Here is a 22,406-nt window from a genome sequence, read left to right on the forward strand (position 1 = left end):
TTTTATATTTGCTTACTGTGTCCTAGCTTCTTGTTTTGTTTTGTTTTGGTATGCCCAAATAGGCTGGTCGTGTGAGGTAGTTTGATTATTTGCACCTTTGAATCTCTCATGTCCTGTCACCAGGTGGTTAGACCTGTTACTAGGTATCTGAGCCAGAGTCCATTTACTTTTTTTGTATGGATTCAGCTCAGGTGTCCAGGTAGTTGGTCACCAAGTCTGTGGTGCAGGTTCTCACCTACAGTCCTAGACTGGCAGGGGTGATTGGAGGAGGCACAGGTATGTGGCTGCAGTAGGAGATCAAGCACTGAGCAAGGCAGGGGGCTGATAGCTGCCCCTGAGTGTCTGGATGGAAAGCATGTCCCTGTTCCCTACAGCATGTAGGTGGGTGGGTTTTGCAGCCAGACTATGGGCACCCAATGCTGTTGGCTGTAAGAACTGGGGGGTACCACTTATTCTTGGACCCCTGTCACGAGTGGCTAGGTGGCATGGGTAGAGCCACCAGTCCTTAGGCCCCTGATGTGGGTAGTTGAGGACTCTGCTTAATGGGCAGGGTAGTGTCAAATGTCATGAATCTGTCACTCCCTCTTATAGCTGATACAGTAGAAAACAGGCTTCAGGTATATACCCTGTGGCACTGTGCTAATGAGGACCTACACTGTTGAAATCAGCCCACACAGGTCTAGGCAGAGGTGAAAGGCATTCAAAGTCTGTGGACCCCTTATACCCATGCCTAGGCAAAAGGGCTGTGCCTGCCCTGAGTTCCAGGCTTAGGGTAGCTGGCAGATTGTTTTTCCCTGTTTGTTAATTTGTCCCCTCTCCAAAGCTGGGAGAATGGCTCAGGGCATGAGATGTGTCCTACTTCCAGCCTAGGGGGCACAGCAATCACTGAAGCCAGACAAAGACCCAGTGCAGAGCAGAGAGGGGGGAGGTAAATGGGAGAGAGGTTCTTCCCAAAGGGGATGTTTTTTTGATTCGGGCGGTAGGTTAGAGGCATATACTTAGCTTTTGCTGATTCAGTGCTGCTTCTCACTGATTCTGGAGGCTTGAGCAGACTCTCCGCCGCTCAGTCTCTCCCAATGTGGAAAACACATCCCGAGCGCCACTGCTTGCCTCACCGCACACGCAAGCTGATCCAGCCTGCAGGGTGTGGGTACCAGCCAGGTCAGGTCTGGCAACCTCTTGCTGCTTCTGAACCATCTCTCCCTAGCCTTGCTGCTTAGTCCAATTCCTCAACTTTGTCTTTGATGTTCAGGGCTCCTAGATTGTCATATATAATTGATTCACTTGTTTTTGGGGGTCTTTGTTGTAAGAGGGACCATAGGAATCATCTGACTACTCTGCCATCTTGGTCCCACCTCTGGTTACATTCTTCAAGTTGTGCCAGCATTCTTGTTATACTTTTCCACATTTTTCCACCACTATTATCTTAAGTTCACTGTCCCCTAAGCTTCTCATCAAACCTTTTGAAATAATGTGTTTTAAAAATACAGGTACTTCAATCAGCAATACTAAACAGTTACTCCAAATGTTGTTAGATAATAAAATATCCACTGTCACTGACCAACTTTTATCAAAAGTTAAGATGCAACAGCTATTATTACACAAGCAGAAGGCAGAAACTGTGTCTGACAGCTGGCAGACATTTTGTGAGAATCAATCTCTCCCAATCCCAGGGATTTAGTTTTGGTCACCATTTGCTCAGATAAGGGTCTATCCTAGTTTTGACAATTCGCTCTTGATAAATATTTGGTGAATGATTGGATGAATGAACTTGATGATTCAATGATCTAATAGCTGACTTAGCTTTTGAATAATAGTGAATTCCAGGTCCTCACAGGCCCTCTACCTCAGGGGTTAGCAAACTTTGTCTGTAAAGAGCCAGAGAGGGAATATTTCAGACTTTGCCAACCATACAGTCTTGGTTGCAGCCGAGTTCTTAATCTTACATCTACTAATGTATAAATATCCCCTTTTTTCTCCCCGTTATCTGAGGTTGATGAGTTCCTCCTCCTGCTCAAGGCCAAACTCTCTCCTGGTTCCCTTAACTCTACTCCTCCCCTCCCCATCTCTATTGCTGGAATGTTGCTTCATCAATCATTCTCATTCTGTTCTGTATCTTCCACGTTAATTTTTCTATTGGCTCTTATCCCGAGTCCATAAACCCAAAGTCTCTCCCATCCTTAAAAAACAAGCAAAATTTCCCAAACAAAATGCCTCCCTAACAACAACAACAAAAAAATCTAATCCTTACCACCAAAAAATAAAACACACACACACAAAAAAAAAAAAAAACACTGGCCCTTCTTTAACCTGAAATTCTCCTTTGACTTCCACTCTATTTTTTTTTCCTTCTTTTTTAATCCAGAAGCTACCTCCTTTTTACCCTCAATTTACTAAAATTTAGTTTCCTCTCACACCACTAGACTGACACGATTTGTGAAAGTCGTCAATGACAATTTTAAGTCTTTGCTTTATGGACCTATTTGCCCAATTTAAGAAAATTGATCAGAACCTTCTTCATGACATTGTTCTCTTTGTAGCGTCTTGGTAGTCCCTACTTGGTCTTCTCAGCCTTTATTCATTCTTTGTTGTTGTTAGTTGCCGGAGAGTCATGTGACAGAGTAGAACGGTCCCATAGGGTTCCCTTGGCTGTAATCTTTATGGAAACAGATTGACAGGTCTTTCGCCTGCAGAGCTGCTATGTGGGTTCAAGCAGCCAACATTTTGGCTAGCAGCAAAGCACTTAACCATTGTGCCACCAGGGTTCCTTATTCATTCCTCAGATATTGATATTCTCTGTATTTGATTCTCAGACTTGCCCTTATTTCACTCTGCAGCAAGTATTTTAGATCCAGTTCTTCAGGGATTCATTGACCTCCTGAAAATGTGTGCAGAATTTTGGGTGTTTGGTTATCTAAAACTTTCTAGTAGTAGGGAGTGATGGGGACCATGGGAAATTAAGAAATGCATGGCTCGGCAAAAGAGGGAAGCCACTACTCTACTCTGTTTGATTAGTACCATATGCAGGAATGCAGGTCAAGGGTAGCCAATTCTGACTTTTCAAGAGAAGTTGGAAATCTGATTTTTTAGTAAAATTTGCTGTGGGCCAATATTCTGCAGGTCAAATAAAATCTGTCCTGAATAATCCTGCCAGATCAAGACCTCTGATCAACATAATTTTACACATGAAGAAAAGCAGGCTTCTCTGTTATCTATTATCTATACCCAAAAAAACCCAAACCTGTTGCTGTCAAGTTGATTCCAACTCATAGCAACTCTACAGGATAGAGTAGAGCTGCCCCATAGAGTTTCCAAGGCTGTAATCTTTATGGAAGCAGACTGCCACAACTTTCTCCCATGGCACAGTTGGTGGGTTCTAACCACCGACCTTTCAGTGAGCAGCTGAGCACTTAACCACTGCACCACCAGGGCTCCTTCTCTAGATACCTATAATACCTATATACAGGCAGCAAATTACTCTTTAACCATTTGGCTGAGATTTAGGACCCCTTTTAGATTCAACAGAAATATAGAAAACCTGTAACCATTTAAGTTGCTCAGTAAATATTGTTATATGGATTCTTTTGGTTTAACTCGATATTTCTTTAATTTGGTTCCAGAGATTTAATTATCAAAGATGTCAGTTTTCTTATCTGGAAAATGGGAATAATACTCTTTGCCTTACTTATCTGACAGGGTTATTATGGCAATCAAACGAAATAATCTATGTTGAAGTGATTTGAAAGGCTTAAAAAGAATGCAGCTCTGAAAGGTTATTACCATGTCACTCTAGAGGTTAATCTAGGATAAGGCATAAATAGCTGGCTAAACTTAATGATCTTAGACACTGTGATATTATATAGTGGACTCTCTTCCCAGACAATCATTTTTCCCCTATTTTTCAATTTTACTAAATTTTGAAATCAAGTAATATACAGAATACTGTAATACTGGGTGTCCTGTTAACGGAAAATTAAAAAAACTTGTTTTCAATGAACTGGATATGACATCACATAAGTACTTTAGAAATGAGGCAATACAAGAGTATCACTTTGAGAGGAAAAAATTAAGAGGTACTATATGGCTTTAACAAGGTTAAAAAATTAGCGAAACTAAAACCAGTATTTTCAGATTCCTAGTCAAGGGCTTTTTTTCACTCTAGCTTGTGTTATTCAAATATATATATATATATATATATATACATATACACACACATACAAAACACACATATGTATGTATATATACATATATATACACATATATATCATACCTCCTTGTTCATTCCGCAGTAGCAACAGTATTTGCCAATCTGCCCTAGAGTCCTTAAGGAATATAGTGTAAAAGTTAAATTTTACAATGAAGTTTTTTGGGTTATTCAGTAAGAAAATTCTCTTGACTGGAGTCTAAGACAGTCCTGACCTTTACAGAATTCTGCTCTACATCATTTGTTGATATCATAGTTAAGTTTCACTGAGTTAAAAACTTTTTCCTCATTTAAAAAGTATTATATGTCTCTTGTATATTTGAAAAATATTTTTAAAAGAAAAAGAAGAAAATAAAAACCACTACTAATTCCAACAAGAAAAGATATCCATTTTTCATATTTTGGTATATTTTCATATATGTATATATATATACATAATTTTAGGAAAAATTGAATATAATATAGCATGTGTTTTGTATGTTATGTTTAGACCTTATCATTAAATATCCTTCAAAACTATAATATTAATGGCTTCAATAATTTATATCCTTATTTTTCCATCATAGACTGCAACATTGTACAAAAATACTTGCTATGGTTCTTTGATTATCTTTTCGTCTAATAGTGAGATTGTGTTGGCTTGTTTATGAATTTTTCTTATGAAAGTAACTGTGGTAAAAGTTTAACAAGGAGAAAGAGATTTCCTACTCTGAGATAATATTTGTACATTTCTATAATGATTGCTTGACTATTGAACCATATTTAATCCAAAAACCAAAACCAAACTCTTTAAACTGTTGAGTCAATTCCAACTCGTACCGACCCTGCAGGACAGAGTAGAACTACCATATACGGTTTCCAAGGAGCGGCTGGTGGATTCGAACTGCTGACCTTTTGGTTAACAGTCTGAGCTCTTAATCACCGTGCCACAAGGACTCTGTATTTAATCCACCAGTACCTAATTACAAACTGATTCTATGGTTTAAATGTATGGATTGAATTGTCCCTACAATCGTTGGTAAAGTAATTAAAATGGTGGAACCAACTGCTACCCCTAATATTAACAGTCTGTTACATCTAATTTAAGGAGATGGGACATAAGATATCATTCTTAAAGCCCTATCATTATTCCAAGTGTTATTTATTCTCTGAGGCTAATTTCATCTTTCAAATTATATCTCAGTAATCTAGTAATAAATACTTTTACTCCTTCATAATTACATGTTTTTCTGAAGTTCCAGTGAATGGAATGTATTGTTTTGTGGCATTTTTTTAATTGATAAGAAGCTAAATGATCTTTAAAATCAACGTGGTGAAAAATAATAAACAATAAAATGATAATGTTTGCTACTTCAATATTAGTTTTTTGTTTGTTTGGTTTTCATTTTTTTATTGTAACGGGATCGGGTGGAAATGCTGAGCCACCCCTTGACTGCACCCTTCTTTGGCCCGAATCCTGGCTTGTTGTGTAGCACCATGGACCAGTCGCCTCAGAAAACAATGCCACAGTAGAGGGCTCAGTGGGCTCATTCAGTCTTGGTTTTAAGTTAATGGTTGATCACGGCTAAGCACCTCAAAGCAGAAAATTAACTGAAGTCCACACAGTGTATCAGCTCCTCCTCCCTTTCTGACAGACTCCCTCTTGTTCTCCTGCTGAGTCCTCAGTCCCTATAAGTCACACCTGATTTCCCTAAGAGAAAGGTTTAGGATGAAACCTGGATCTGTGTTTTAATTATTATTAAAAGATTACATTTAACAAGGGCTTACCAGATGACAAGATCTTTACATAAAGAATCCCTTCTAATTTTTCACAACAAACTTCTGAGGTAAGAACTAGTGTCATTTCCATTGAACAGATGTGGAGATTGAGGCCTAGATTTGTGAACTGATCTGTTCAAGGTCACACAACAAATAAGAGATGGAGCCATGACTTCAAACCAAGGCAGCCAGCTCCAAAGCCCTTATTCTTCATTGCTATGCTCTACCTTTTCTCCCCAAAAGCCTATAAAAGCATCTGTACAATGACTAAACTAAAATCATATTGTTGTTGTTGTCATAGTTGTGGTTTTATGCTGTCAGGCTAATTACAACTCATGGCAACCCCATGTACTACAGAGGAGAACTGCTCTGTAGGGCTTTCTGGGCTGTAGGAGCCTATCTACGGAAAACAGCACCTATGGCAATTAGTTTTATTTGATTTTTTCCCATACAAAAATTTATACATACGTTGTTATGTGACTCTAATTGCTCTCCCCATATGTGACAGCACACTCCTCCTTTCCACCCCTGACTCCCCATGTCCATTCAACCAGCTCCTAACCCTCTCTGCCTTCCCATCTCACCTCCTGACAGAAGCTGCCCATTTAGTCTCTTGTATCTACTTGAGCTAAGAGGCACACTCCTCACGAGAATCATTTTATGTCCCACAGTCCAGTCCAGTCCCTGTCTGAAGAGTTGGCCTCAGAAATTGTTTGAGAGTATTAATTTAGTTAAAAGTTAGGAATGTTGTATCTCTCTCGTTACATCACCAGAAGCATTTGCTGTCTGTTATTTTCCTTGTCATTGTCTTCTTCTAAAATTTCAGTAAACATTGCTTGAGTATTAATTCTACACAACTGAAATTATGTACAGATATGAAAAGTTTGATAGATTTTTGGTACAAGTTTTATTTTTCTGATAGGGTCTAAGGCACAAAAAATTTTTAAGTGGCACTTCTTTACTTTACCCAGAGTTGGGACAAATTTAAGGATACCACAATGATCCTGGATCCAATGAGTCAGAGAGTCTTTTCAACTCCTGCTCGAAAGAAGTAGTTCTGCCCTTTCTCTGGTGGGAAGGTATTCATTTTACAGGAACTAGGCCATTTTTTCATCCACAGTCCTTACATTTGGGAAATCTCCTGGCATGTTCATAAGAAATAATCTATTTAACATAACATACAAAAGTTTTGTGAGCTTTTAACAAAAATTAGAGAAACGACCTTCTCCTACTCTTCAAAAGAGAGATACAAAATCAAACAAACCAGATTTTTAAACATACATACCCAAACGCTCATCAATACTCTTTGAAAATAAATTTAACAAAATTTTTTTTTCAGAATCTTCTGTAGAATTATAAAACCTGAAGTCAGCAAACCAACTCTATTCTTCCACTAGCATTTCTAGCATTGTATGATGTAAATACGCACACACAAGTGAAAAGTCTAATTTTTTTTTAAATAAAAAATGTTCAATTTGCCAATGAAGAGATAGTGATCGAGTGTTAAAAGAAGACAGCATAGGCCTAGAGACCTTATAAAATCAAGCCACTGTGCTAACAGCTTGGAAAATATTACTGTGCTTTTCTTTCAGAAATAACTTAAGTGTATTGCTAGTTGGCTAACGCTATAAACAACTGCTATATCCTGTTTCTAATGTCTCGGTTACATCAGTATCATCTTTTTCTCTTTCAGTCTTCCAACAACTGTATAACCAATTCCCTGTATTAAATCTCCATGTTTGAAATACCTAGCGTGCTTTCTATTTTTTTGATTGGGCTCTGACTGAAACTTTATATTTTCAACTGAATAAAGATAAGTTTCTTTTTCCCTTCCCTTCTTTATTAGTGGGTGAAGCTGGGCAGCAAGACCATTTTACTTTGAGGCAAAATCAAGGAGAAACATTTTCTCTGCACATCTGACTTATAGTATGAGTAAAATTTTGGACTCCATTATACATGCTTCCACTTTCTAGAGCTTAGAATTTCATTAAGGATTAATGTTTCTTTGTTACAATTTTGCCTATGAAACTGAACAATTCTGAGCAAGACAATCCCAGTATTTTCAGTATTTCAGTTACTATTCAGAAGAAAGGTATGAGTAGAAACATTTTCCCAAAACTGTGGAATGACCTCCTTTTATAATTAAGATACAATGTACTAACCTACTCATATAACTAAAGTTACCGCTTTTAGTAATTTTCCGTTTATTTAAAAATATATGATACCTTCCGGGATTTCTATTATGATTAACCCAGCAGTAGTCCTCGACAGCATTCTCTACTCTGCCTCCTACCGATTCCTACCACTATCCACATACCTAGAAATCTTTATTATCACAGGATTATAATCATTCATTAAATTATAACCTGCTTCCTTTCAAAAAAGATTTGAGATACCTTACTGGATCATGCACAGTATTGTAAGATAAAAATTAAAGAAAAATTTAGTTAGAGGGAAAAGAAATTTAGAATGATGAGTGTTATGAATTGAATTGTGTCCCTTCCAAAATATGTGTTGAAATCCTAAATCCTGTACCTATGGATATCATCCTGTTTGGAAATAAGGTTTTATTTTGTTATGTTTTGGAGTCTCTGGATGATGTAAACAATTAAGCGCTCAACTACTAATTGAAAGGTTGATGATTTGAATCTACCCAGCGATGCCTTGGAAGAAGGGCCTGGCAACCTGCTTCTGAAAGGTCACAGCCTTGAAAACCCTAGGGAGTATAGTTCTACTCCTCACATGTGGGGTCACCATGAGTTGGACATGGCACGATGACAACTGGAAAACAGTTTATGTTAATGAGGTCATACTAGAGTAGGGTGAGTCCTAACTCTAACCACTTCTGAGTTATAAAAATAGCAGAACAGACACAGAGACACGTGAGGAAAGAGGAAGACAGATGATGAAGACAGATGCATCTGCGAGCCCAGAACTCAAAGGATTGCTGGCAGCTACTAGAAGCTGAAACAGACATTAAAGGACCTCCTCCCTAGAGCCATACCCTGAATCCAGACTTCTAGCCTCCTGAACTGTGAAACAATAAATTTATGTTGTTTAAAGACACCCACTTGTGGTATTTTTTTGTTACTGCAGCACTAAGCAACTAAAATGAGTTAAAAATAAAATTTTCGCAATATTAAAATTTGTGTAAGAATACAAAAGCTTTATTTTTCAGTTTATAAACTGGGGAACATCTGGTCTTGAAGTCAGACAGGAGTTCGGAAGTGCAGTACAAAGCGGAAGGGCTTTTGTAACAGCACACACACAGGATCAAGGAAGCTGCGTTGGGCAAGTTTCCAATCGGTTGGTGGCATTTTCTTTCCTTATTTGGGATTAAGAGGAAATTTTGAATTAGGTTAAACTGAGCAGGCAAGTCCTGATTGGCTAGTTTAGGTTTCCAGGAGAGTCAGCTGATTGACTTGGCTTTTGGCTCCTGGGAATGCTAGGCATTTACAAAAAACAGAAACTTAAGTTTTGGTTTACTGACATGGGGCTCAGCACAAGTGCCTTCATTTTAGGCCTAGTTTAGTCAGGTTAAGAGACGGTGAGCTAAAGCCAAAGGAAAAGTTAATAATACACAGGAAATGTGTGTCATGAGGCCCTACACACTTCTTAAAAGAGAACTATGTATTTAATTCCAAACTTTTTATTGCCAAAAGGACAACATGATCAAGTAAAGAGACTGCTCATGTAATTAAAAAAACATGCAGGTAACTATGGAGAAGCCAATATTTTTCTGACTATATGAGACTTAAGGAAAAACTCTCGCCTGGGTGCTTAAGAATAAGGCATAGAATCATGGAATGCACAATATTATCAACAATATCCTTAAAATTAAAATAACTAGTTTTGTGGCTATCTCCAAAAGTGTTCTTCAAAGTAAGTTGAGAGCACAATGCAGAAACCACAATTTTCTGTAAGTGGGCAGTACAGAGGGAAACAAATAAACAAAAAAATGCAGTCCAAATAGTTAGCTTTCTTAAAGTCTGTATTGATCCAAGGACAAAAACATAAACTATGGACTGGGTGGACTCTACATCCTTTAATTAGTCCTCCACGAATCTTGAATCTTAACTTTTTTTTCATTTAAAAAAAAAAACTTTTTATTTTGAAATAATTTTAGATTTACATAAGTTATAAGACGGTACAGAAAAAACGAGAGTTCTCACATACCCTTCACCCAGCTTCCCCTAATGTTACTGTTAGTTGCCGTCAAGTCAGCTCCAATCCATGACAACCTTATATCTAACAGAATGAAATGTTGCCTGGTCCTGTGCTATCTTCGTGATATCTGAGTCCATTGTTGCGGCAATTGTGTCAATCCCTCTCACTGAGGGTTCACCTTGTTTTCAATGACCCTCTACTTTACCAAACATGATGTCCTTTCCCCTAATTTAAAATCTTACATAACTGTGGTACATTTATCAAGACTAAGAAATTAACATTGGTGTCAAAATCCAGACGTCACTGGAATTTCACCAGTTTTTCCAGGGTCCCATCCAGAATCCCATGTTATATTTAGTCATCATATCTCCTTAATCTCCTCCTATCTGTGATGGTTTTTCAGTCTCTCCTTTCTTGTCATGACTTGGATATTTTTGAGGAGTACTGGTCTGGTATTTTGTACAGATTCCTTTCATTTGTAAAAATCCTTTGGGATAAGTAACCATGGCCTGTGGTCTAGAGCAGGGTTTGGGCAAACTGCAGCCCGTGGGGCAAGCCTCCCTAATGCCTGTTTTTGTATCGGCCACAGCTAAGAATGGTTTCTACGTTTTTTAGTGGTTGGAAACAATCAAACCAATAATATTTTATGATGCATGAAAATATTATGAAATCCAAATCCAATGTTCATAAATAAAGTTTGTTTGGAACACAGCCATGCTCATTTGTTTACATATAGTCTAAGGTTGCTTTTGCTCTATAACATCAGCCTTGAGGAGTTGCAACCAAGGCTGTATGGTCAGAATCGGCTCAATCGTGACGGGTTTGGTTTGGTTTTGTTTTTAGTTATAAGGTGGGGATGACGACTGACAGATGACCACAACTTTCTCAGTTAAGTAAGAGACAAGTCTCTCTACTAAGAACCCAAAACCAAACCAAACCCACTGCCGTTGAGTCAATTCCAACATATAGCAACTCTATAGGACACAGTAGAACCTGTCCCATAGAGTTTCCAAGGCTATAAAAATTTACAGAAGCACACTGGCACATCTTTCTCCTGTGGAGCAGCTGGTAGGTTCCAACCACCAACCTTTTGGTTAGCAGCTGAGCACTTTAACCACTGTGCCACCAGGGGTCCTCCTACTAAGAACCAAAACACCAAACCAAACCAGTTGCCATTGAGTCAATTTGGACTCATAATGAACCTATAGGACAGAGTAGAACTGCCCCATAGGGTTTCCCGGGAACGGCTCGTGGATTTGAACTGCCGACCTTTTAGGAGCTAAATATTGATGGTGACTTGGAACAGTGGCCAAAGGAGACAATAGTTAAATGTAGTCAAAACAAGTAAAATTCTATCGCTCTGTAATAGGTTATGAGAACCCTTTTCTCATAAACATTTAATGTCTTGATAATCCTTGATGCCAAAAGACACCAAAGAAGCATTTTGATAATTGGTCTTGCTTCAGTAGCAACAATATGTAAATGAAATCATTATATCTTCACCACTACTATATTAGACTTAGGCAAACTACAAAAGCTAAGTATACGTTGTTGTTGTTGTTGGGTGCCATCGAATCGATTCCAACTCATAGCAACCCTGTGTGACAGAGGGGAACTGCCCCATAGGGTGTCTAGGTTGAAATCTTTACAGGAGCAGATTACCAGGGTCCTATAGGATCGTTACGAGTTGGCATCAACTCTGCAGCAATGGATAAGCATGCAATGTTTATTTTAACCAGCTGTTATGCTTCCAAACATTGATCTATCTTTCTCGCCCTTGCATAAGTATAAGGAAGGCTAGCTTATTAGAGCAGTTTCTCCCAGCATCTGCGTATTAGAAGAAATGGAACGAACTTCATTTTCTACTGCTACTACTACCAAATTTGATGGTAACAAAAGCACAATGAAGCCTGAAGTATGCTCACATAATAAATTACAAACATTTCCATAGTGGCATTCTTTATTTCCCTGGACCCAAGCTGTGTGTCACTTTATGACGAACCATCATGTCAGTCCAATCCTGTTGGCAGGTGTGTTTTTCCCATTAGATTTAATGCTTAAAACCGAAGTTACCCCTCTACCACCACCACACTTTTTAAATATAAAGGACCCCTGTTCTAAAACAGTTTCATCTGAGTTGTTTTTCTTCCTTCTTTTGGATTATGTGGGAAATGTGTTGTGTATTTTCACTTAACCCGCTCCCATCGAGTTAATTTCCGCTCAAAGTGACTCTATAGGACAGAGTAGAACTGCCCCACAGGGTTTTCAAGGAGCGGCTGGCGGCTTCGAACTGCCGACCTTTTGGTTAGCAGCCCAACTTACTAAGCCCATATTTGTGTAAATGTGTTAAATCTTTCTCTCCAGGTTGACATGGGTTTTGATTATAGTTATGTGGATAAGGGGAAGAAATGTGGCAAAAGGACAACCTAGTCTGAGCTATTTAAAACGGTAAAACTTTAAAGATCAGGGATTAAATATGAAGGTGTTCAGATTTCTCAGGATTCTAAGAGTTGAAACGGCTCTTCCAAAATGTTGTCTGATTTTCTTAGAAAATATAGGAAAACAGTGTATTGACCACATTTAACAAACTCTTAAGAGCTGAGAGAAGAACAACTAGTCCATAAATTGAGAGCTGTGCCTTTAATGTGTATGTCCATAGTGCCACCAAGCAGTTCTATCAGTTTTATAAATATTTTTAAATACAGTAACCGAGTTATTCTAGAAGTTAGACGCTAGATGGCAGTAGGTTTCCTCTTAAAGGACTTTAAAGCACCTTTGAAGAAGAGAGTTATAAATGGTTTACTCATATTCAACGGCAATTATTTATCAACTAATTTTTAAAAATTGTAATAGCAATAACCTTGTTCAAAAGTAAGGAAAATAGTCTAACTTTTTTTTTGCAATATGCTTTACAACATAGGTTGGTCACATTACTTTTAATCATGTAAAAATAACCGCGTGATTACTTTTAATCATTGTTTATTTCTCAAACTGAAGGAAAATATTAAAATAACTACTCCTTCCTTTATTATTTTGCTCAGTCTAGGCAACAGAATCTCACTGACTTTCTCTCTGCTCCTCTAAAAGTCCTGTGATTCACATACCAAAAAATCAAAACCAAGCCCATTGCCATCCAGTCAATTCCAACTCGTAGCGACCCTATAGCACACACACACAAATCCAGCTACTTGACTTGCTATGTAAATAGCTACTAATTAACAAAACTTTACCGAGACTTAGAGGCAAAAAAAAGAGAGAGAAATTTATGCAACTAGTTAGCTTAGGTTTATTCATATACTGTACTGCCCTCAACAAGTAAAAAATATATATGTGTGTGTGTATATGTATATATGTACGTGTGTGTATATATATATACATACATTTAAAAAAAAAACCAAACCCCTTGTCACTGAGTCAATTCCAATTCATAGTGACCCTATAGGATGGAGTAGAACTGCCCCATAGGGTTTCCAAGGAGGGCCTGGTGGATTCGAACTGTTGACCTTTTGGTTAACAGCCAAGCTCTTAACCACTATGCCACCAGGGTTTTCATATATATACATATATATATACACACATACATACGTACATACATATACACATACACATACACACACACACACACACACACACACATATATATATATATGGCCTTGGTGGTGCAGTGGTTAAGGGTTCGGCTGCTAACCAAAAGGTCAGCAGTTAGAATCCACCGGCTGCTCCCTGGAAATCCTATGGGGCAGTTCCGTTCTGTCGTATTGGGTCGCTAGGAGTCGGAATCAACTTGACAGCAGCAGGTTTGGTTTTTGGTATATATACACACGTGTGTGTGTGTATACACGTGTGTGTGTATATGTATGTATATGTATATATGTATATGTGTATATGTGTATATATATGTCTATATATATATACACATACACACATATATGCCAAAACAAAACAAAACCCACTGCTGTCAAGTGGATATATAAATCTATTAGTTCAGTTAATAATTGCCATTCCAATTCCTTCTATCCTACTTCTGAGGCTGAGAATTCTCCCTAACTTCTTCCACCAATCCAAAAAAAACACTCTATACCAACTTGAGACACCAACTCAAACTGCATGGATTAGGAGGTTTCCCCAGTCGCAAATAGTAACTGCAACATTATACACAGGAATCCGTGGCTTTTTGTAGAGAAATTGGTCCCCTCCTTAATATAAATAGGAGCCCTGATGGCGGAATGGTTAAGTGACTAGCTGCTAATCCAAAGATTGGCAGTTTGAACCCACCTATCAGCTCCGCAGGAAAAGACCTGGCAATCTGCTCCCGTAGAGATTACAGCCTAGAAAACTCTATGGGGCAGTTCTACGGTCACAAGGGATCACTATGAGTCAGAATTGACTCAAGGGCACCCAACAACAATCTTACTATAAATAAAACGCAGATTTTCCCAAACACCAAAGGATTGCCACACATACCAAAAATTTTTTTTAATTTTGAAAAGGAAAGCAGGGGCGTGAAATCCACCTCTAGTGGGCACTAACTTTTCCTTAGGTATCTCACTACCGGCTGCTGTCACTACTAGGTGGGTTCGGCACCAGGAAAAAGGGAATGGCCTTTCACCTTTAATACCCTGGCTATTTTTGGACACAGTCCCTTCTTATAATACAAAGAAGCAGAGCTGCACTGCTGTCAAAATATTTAACAAAACTTTCCTAAATAAAAAGGAATCACTGTAGGAGCTAGATCCAAACAGAGAATTACTGTAGCTCCATCAGGGTGAATACGTGAAAATCTGCCACTAATCCCTCAATTTTTGAATACTTGCCAAGCAAAAAAGAAACCACTTCCGTTCCCTACACTTATTCCAATCCCACACACACAAAAATACTAAACCTTGGTAATCTTGCATCCTGATGGAATCCTGATGGATTCTCTTAGAGATGGCATGGAGGTGGGGTTAAAGAACTAGCCTATTTGCGCTTTAAGACTGAAAAAGGAGTAGATGTGGTTTTCACTAATATCCTCCCCTCACAAAAAAAAATCAGGCCTTTGGGAAAGCGTGTTAGGTGGCTAGGATAAATTGCCTGATACGGGAATGGTCACACTGGGTGGAGGGGTGAGTGGCTGATCCCAGGTAGATGAGTCCTCCAAGAGTGAGGAGGATCAGCCACATGTTCCCACAGAGCTTCTTATGTGGAAGACGCTATGGGAGCCTGGGTCCTAAGTGTTGGGCCTGGGAAGCCTCAGCAGAGGTCCCTGTAGCTGAGTTTAGCAGAAAGAAGGAAACCGCAAACCGAGCCTCCCCACTGGGTGTTCTGCGGAACCAGTCTGGACAATGAAAAGAGATAGCGACAACACAGGCTGAAAATGTAGACCTTCCCCATTTTCCTGAACTGAGTAAGGCCCAGGTTTCTTATGCAATGCAAAGGGGGAGGGCGCCCTGTCAATTTATTAATATTGAACTTCTTGTCCACACTAAGGAATGGAGACATGAACCACATGGAACATAGGGAAATATGGCATTTTTTAAAATACTAAGCGCAGAGTAAAGATATTTTTCACATGGATAATACAGCTTACAAATCATGATGTACATTCCTTGAGGCCCGACTCTATTGAGGTTCCAGCCCCTAAGGAATCAGCAACATCTTAGAACCTATCACCCACAAGCACAGGCCAACATCTCTTAACTTTTTTAGACTAAGAAATTAAGACCCAGAAGAAGAGGGGAATCCCTTCCTCCAACCAATGTGGCTCCAGTTCCATCTGAGAACATGTTCTTCCCAGAGTGACTGACATCAGGGATTATCACCTCTCAAAAGGAGATTCCGTCTGCCCCCTGGGGTGTGGTCTTCCAGCCTCCACAAAGCCTCACAATAAAACTAAGCTCCTTTATTCACATAGAAGACATGCAAAAACAGTACACAAATGTGTGTTTTGTTATATCCCAAAAGCCCACTGATACTGTGTGATACAGTATAATGATTATATTTTCCATTTCAGATGAAAACTTCTTGTCCTAATCTTCGCTTCACCCTACAGTGATGCTGGGGATCAGCCGTGGGAAGAGGAAATAAAGCTTCTCCCCAACTCTAGCCCTACTGAAAACATTTTGTTTTGCAGGTTTGTCCATTTTGGAATGTGTGTTCTCAAGACATTTTCACAAAATGGCTCTTTTTTCAGATCTTGGAATTAATACTTCTTGAATTTAGCACAGTACCCTAGAAATACAACCAACTCAGACGACTGACTAAATCTTAGAAGCTTTATGACAAAGCACTTTCAGCTTCCCAGATGTGCCAGAAACTTCCTAGCCAGTGGCATTCCCATACTCTGAGAGTTTAGTCTCTGTTTCTTTTGGGTTATTTGAACACTTTTATCAAATGACCGCACTGCACTCGAAACGTTGTCCTGCCCTCCTCAGGATACAGGTCCTAAAACCTTTTCTATACTCTGGGGATGGTTTATTAACTTCTGTGAGTTCTGGCTTCTTAATTGTAACAATGATTTTGTTCACCTATACAAAATGTCAGCTATCTCCTTAATCAGCATATCAGGAAATAACAAGCGATTGCCTGTGTAAGAATTACTGACCTGATGAAATATCTTGGAGGCACTCCTCATTGCTAATTAAAATAACAGACATTGTCATATGGTTTAATTACTTTCCAGAACACAGCTGACGTGTAAACTCTATGCTTGGCAGAAATCCTGGCCAATTTCGCAAGAATGTTCATTCCAGAATGAGATCATTTTTTTTTAAAAAAAAGAAAGAGAGAGAGGAAGGAAAGGAAAGAAGGAAGGAAGAATACAGCAAGAAAGAAAGAACAAAAGTTTCTTAATTAATCAAGATAGGATTTTAGATTTTAAAGTTGTTTTGTTTTTTTGCATTCTGACCAGATACCTATCTAATCCTAAAATACAATTCTGTTAATTATAGAAAGAGCATTTCAGAATAAATGAACTTGTTTAACTGTTTAAAAATCTGGAAAGTACTCCAAAAAGTGAGTAATGTATTATTTATTTTAATTTAAAAATGTATGATTTACTATTGATATTTAAACGAGTTTTTAAATGCTTTAACAATGTCAAGAAAAATAACACCAAATCATAAAAATAATTACATATAGGAAAAACACGTTCTGGGATGTGAAATATTTCATTTTTACAAGAGATTAATTAATTTAAAATGTTTTAACGTCAATTCACACTGAAGAATCATAGTATTAGACTTTTTTTTCAGGATTTAATAATTTCCCCCAATTAACATAAATGACTTCAAGGAGAATTAAGATGAAATTACATTCAGAAAGCCTGATAGAAGGGAAAATATTAAGTGAACATTTAAAAAAGAAAAACAAACATTACACAGAAATGCAGAGTCATGATTTACTCATTCAAATTTTGTGGCTGTCTGGAATACATCTGTGAATCGTCTGCTCAGCCTTCAGAACAGGCCATCCACATACACAAACACAGACACTCACACACCCAGAGAAAGCTGAGTATTGTCAAGTCTGAAAGAAGCCAGTGCCAACATGTAGATTCTTTGTCTGGGAAGAAATAATAATAAAGTGCTCTATCAGACTTATTTTGCTTCTCATTTCTGAATCCTATTAAAAGTCAAGGAAGATGAAAATCTTTTTCCTTCTCTTTTGGTTCAGAGGCTAGAATTGTGGCTTATAAATTTTTATTCTTGCCATTTACCTAAGAGGCAGGTTTATTTAAGGATTAAAATTTATTAGCTGCTAACTATGGAGCCCTCATGGCTCAGTGGTTGACAGCTACAGCTCATAACCAAAAGGTTGGCAGTTCAAATCCACCAGCTCTTCCTTGGAAAACTTATGAGACAGTTTTACTCTGTCCAAGAGGGTTGCTATGAATCTAATCAACCACTGAGTCTCAGAATCGACTCGACAGCAATGGGTTTGGTTTTTCTGTTTGTTTAGCTGCTAACTATAGCCTTCAGTATGGACTACACTTGAACTTGAAAAAAACAAAAAACTGGACCAATAACATCATGATACATAGAGAAAATACTGACGTTGTCAATGATTTCATTCTACCTGGATCAACGATCAATGTCCATGGAAACAGCAGTCAAGACATCAAACAGCATACTGCATTGGGCAAATCTGCTGCAAAAGACCTCTTTAAAGTTTTAAAAACCTTTCAAAGAAGTCACTTGGATCACTGAAAGTGCCTGACCAGAGTATTTTCAGTCACCTCATATGCATACGAGAGCTGGACCATGAAAAAAGAAGACAGGAGAAGAATTGATGCATTTGAACTGTGGTGTTGGCAAAAAATACCGAATGGACTGCCAGAAGAACAAACCAGTCTTAGAAGAAATACAACCAGAATGCTCCATAGAAGAGAGGATGGTGAGACTTCAACTCATTTACTTTGAACACATCATCAGGAAAGAGCAATCGCTAGAAAAGGACATTATGGTTGGTAGAGAGTCAGTAAAAATGAGGAAAATCCTCCGTGAGGTGGATTGACACAATAGCCAGAACAATGGGCTCAAACATACCAATGATCATGAAGATGGCACAAGACTGGCCAATGTTTTGTCTTGTTATACATAAGGTCGCAATGAGTCGAAGCTGAGTGAACAGCATCTAATAACAATGATTGGGCTTAATGAAAATATTTGGAATTTGGGTTTGGAAAAGAAACAAAGTTTGCAATTTGCTTCTAATTTCAAAGTTTTACTGTGGTCCCCAAAATGTTATTGTTGAGATGGCTTCAAAATTCAGTTCAGGAGATCATTTAGTTTTAAGATTTCACATTAAGTTTGCTTTAAATGTACATTCAACAAGCTATATGCAAGAAATGAAGAGAGAATGATGGGTAGTTGGATGAAAGTATAGGCTTCCTGAATTTCCCACTTTATAGATTCTCTTCCAGAAAGCTTTTCAATTAACTAGGAAGAGGTAGTACATTCCTAATATAAAGGGATTGAGTTGGTTATGGGACAAAATTTTCTTTTATAAGTGTCTAACCACTACAATCATAATTGTTCATAGTAACTCTCTTTCAGGACTAAGTGAGGTAAAATATTATCAACATTATGCCTTCTTTCTTTGCCATATTTTTATTTTATAGAGAGATTTCACACTTCGGATTTAAAAATCAGAAAAAGAACTCTCCATTTTACTAGTTACAGTTTAAATTAACCAGTTATAACTACACCTTTATTAATATTTTAGCTCTATTATAGTGGTCTCAGCTGATGGATTTTTGATAGGACACTTTTAAACAATTTTAACTCTTTTATATAATCATCTTTTTTTTCTGAATGACTATATTTCATCAAATTTTCTTGGTAATTTTCATCTATTTTTCTTCCCTGCTCACAAAAAAGGATTAATTCCCATTCTTTAATAAAGCATTGGATGAAGCTAGAAAAGATCAATATTGCTGATGTAAAATTAATACTACAGATTTATTTATTCGGTTCAACATGTAATGAGCTTCTGCTGTATGGCAGGCACTCTATTAGGTGCTGAGTATACAAGCTGGATAAGATACACAGACCCAGACCTCAAGGAGACAACTTACTGGAGAAGACACTAGCAAGTAGCCAAAACAGAAGTGATCTTTGTTATTGTGGAAGTTGAAATTCTTTCATTGCAAGTGTCAGAAAGCATGATTGAAACTAGCTTAAGCAACAGGAAAGGAATTGGCTCATAAACGGAAACTGGGGGAGGGAGAATGGTCCATAGGGCTACCAGAAAGCACATCTCAATCCAGGGATTCAAGTGATGTCACTAGGTTTCGTTTGTGCTCCTCTCTTAATTCTACCCTTGTCTGCATTGACTTTTTTCAGTTTCCATGGATGGCCCTGGCAACTCCAGGCTTGTTTCTTACAGTGTAGTATTTGGGGACAGCACCCTTTTATTACCCAATATTACTAGAGGGTACTGGAGCCCTGGTGGCATACTGGTTAAGAGCTCAGATGCTAACCAAAAATGTCAGCAGTTCAAATCCATCAGTCGGTCCTTGGAAACCCTATGGGGCAGTTCTCTGTCCTACAGGGTCGTTATGAGTTGGAATCGACTTGACAGCACCTAACAACAATACCAGCATCAATAGAGGGTAAGATTTGTAGAACTTAATAATGCATCCTCACTTCATCTTTCTCTCCTCCCCTATTTTACTTTCTTGGTCCTGACTTCTCCTTTCTGGAACCATGTGTCCAGGTACACTCCCTATACATAAGCCTTTGTTTCGGGCTCTGCTTTGAGGACACTCAAACTAAGACAGGAATGTTATCCCATGACGCCAAAGAATCAGTTGCCGTCGAGTGCTCCATAGGGTGTTCAGTGACTGGTTTTCCAGAAGCAGATCACCAGGCCTTTCTTCCAAGGCATCTCTAGGTGGAGTCAAACTTCCAACCTTTTGGTTAGCAACCAAGTGTGTTAACCATTCACACCATCCAGAGACTCTATCCCAGAACACACTGACCCACTAATCTGCCCCTCTGATGCATTACGGCAGACTCCCAACAACCATTTTTCTACTGTATAGTCATGGTGCCCGGGTCACAGTTAACTAAACTAGGGACAGGATCCTAACATACAAGGTGGGCCACTCAGACTTTTCCCCAGGAGTTTGGAAATGAATTGAGAGAGAGAGAGAGTTCTTCCCTCACTGAGGAGGAGGTAGGGATTGTATCTGATGAAGCTTTAAAGACTTCCTTCCTTCCAGTTGGGAGCTGGAGCACACCCACAAGAGCTAATGGAGAAACACCTAGGAATTTTGTCAGCGAGTTGTTTAACCACTAGGAGCTTGAAATAAGCCATGGTGGAAGTATTTACGTCACAGAAATCAGCAACCACAACAAATCAGGGCTTTTTTTTTTCTCACCAGAGAGTAAGACTATCATACTCCACTGCTTCTCCCCTCTATTCTAACACCTGGGAAATATTCACAAGAATCCAGTAAGAGAACAACATCAGCATTAATTATAAATCAGGCAAAAGCAAATAATCCCCAAATAAAGAGCTTTAGTAATTTTTGTCGAGGAACACCATTTTGGCCTGAGGCCTTTCCTGAAATGAAAACATCGGGGCCCACAGAAGAGATTCCTGGGTGGCGCAAATGGTTTCCACTGGAATAGTAGCCTAAAGGTTGGCTCTTCAACCTACACAACGGTGCCATGGAACAGAAGAAAGTCCTGGTGATCTGCTTCCGAAAAGGTTACTGCCAAGAAAACCCTGTGAAGCAGTTCTACTTCGTAACACATCGACTCAACGTGAATTGGCAGATGGCAAGGTAGGTTTAGGTTTTTTGCTGGGGGGAGCGGTGGAAGGGAGGGGACACAGAGCAGGCTCCATTTTATCTACTCTCCCATTAGCAGACAAGACCTGACGGGGCCTGTCAGAGACAACCTTTTGATGGTTTGCTACTAGGAAACAAAGGCTATGTGGCAGCAAGGGTCCAGGGTCCACGAATTAGTAAGAGACAGGAGAGACTGTGCTACCCACTTTCTGAAACCATGAACTCACCGCTGGTCACCAAAGCTTAGGGCACAGCAGGCACCGGTGGATGTTACCAGCAATATAAATCAGTCCTCCTCCTATGAGGAAGCACACGCCACAGCAACAGAGAGAGGGCCAGCAATGTTTGCTCCAGTATTGCTTCCTGCTGAAAGTAAGGGAGAAGACACCACCTCTCAATACAAATGTGAGGAACTTCACATACACACACAGTGGAATACTACCCAGCCTCAAAGAGAAATGAAGCCCTGATGCATGCCACAACATGGTTGAAAACATCATGCTGAGCAAAATAAGTCAGTTACAAAAGGACAAATACTGTATGATCTCATTTACATGAAATATGCAAATATTTAGAAGCCAAAGATTATGAGTCATTACCAGGGTGGGAGGGAGGGATAAAAGAGGAGATTTTGCTTAGGGGACATTGTGCTTATGCTGGTGGAATGATTTGGAAAAGATAGCAAGAATGGTTGTGCAACATGAAGAATGTAATCAATGTCACTGAATTGTACATGTGGAAATTGTTGAGATGGCATATGTTTTGTTCTATATATTTTTACTACAGTTTTTAAAAAAAAGGGAAGACCTGTGCAACAGCCATGTGCTCTGCCATGAGGGCTGAGGAGCAGAGGAAGCCAATGCTGAAAAGAAGGATGAAGCAGAAAATGCTAGAGAGAAAGAGCACAACTTCTTTAGGTTCTGGTGACTTTCAATTCCTTTCCAGGCCCAGCATGTTAAGCACTTTGTACAATGCCTGCAGGATAATGGCATGCTATAA

Source organism: Trichechus manatus, unplaced genomic scaffold (assembly GCF_000243295.1).
Source record: "Trichechus manatus latirostris isolate Lorelei unplaced genomic scaffold, TriManLat1.0 scaffold00071, whole genome shotgun sequence".
NCBI classification, from domain to species: Eukaryota; Metazoa; Chordata; class Mammalia; order Sirenia; family Trichechidae; genus Trichechus; species Trichechus manatus.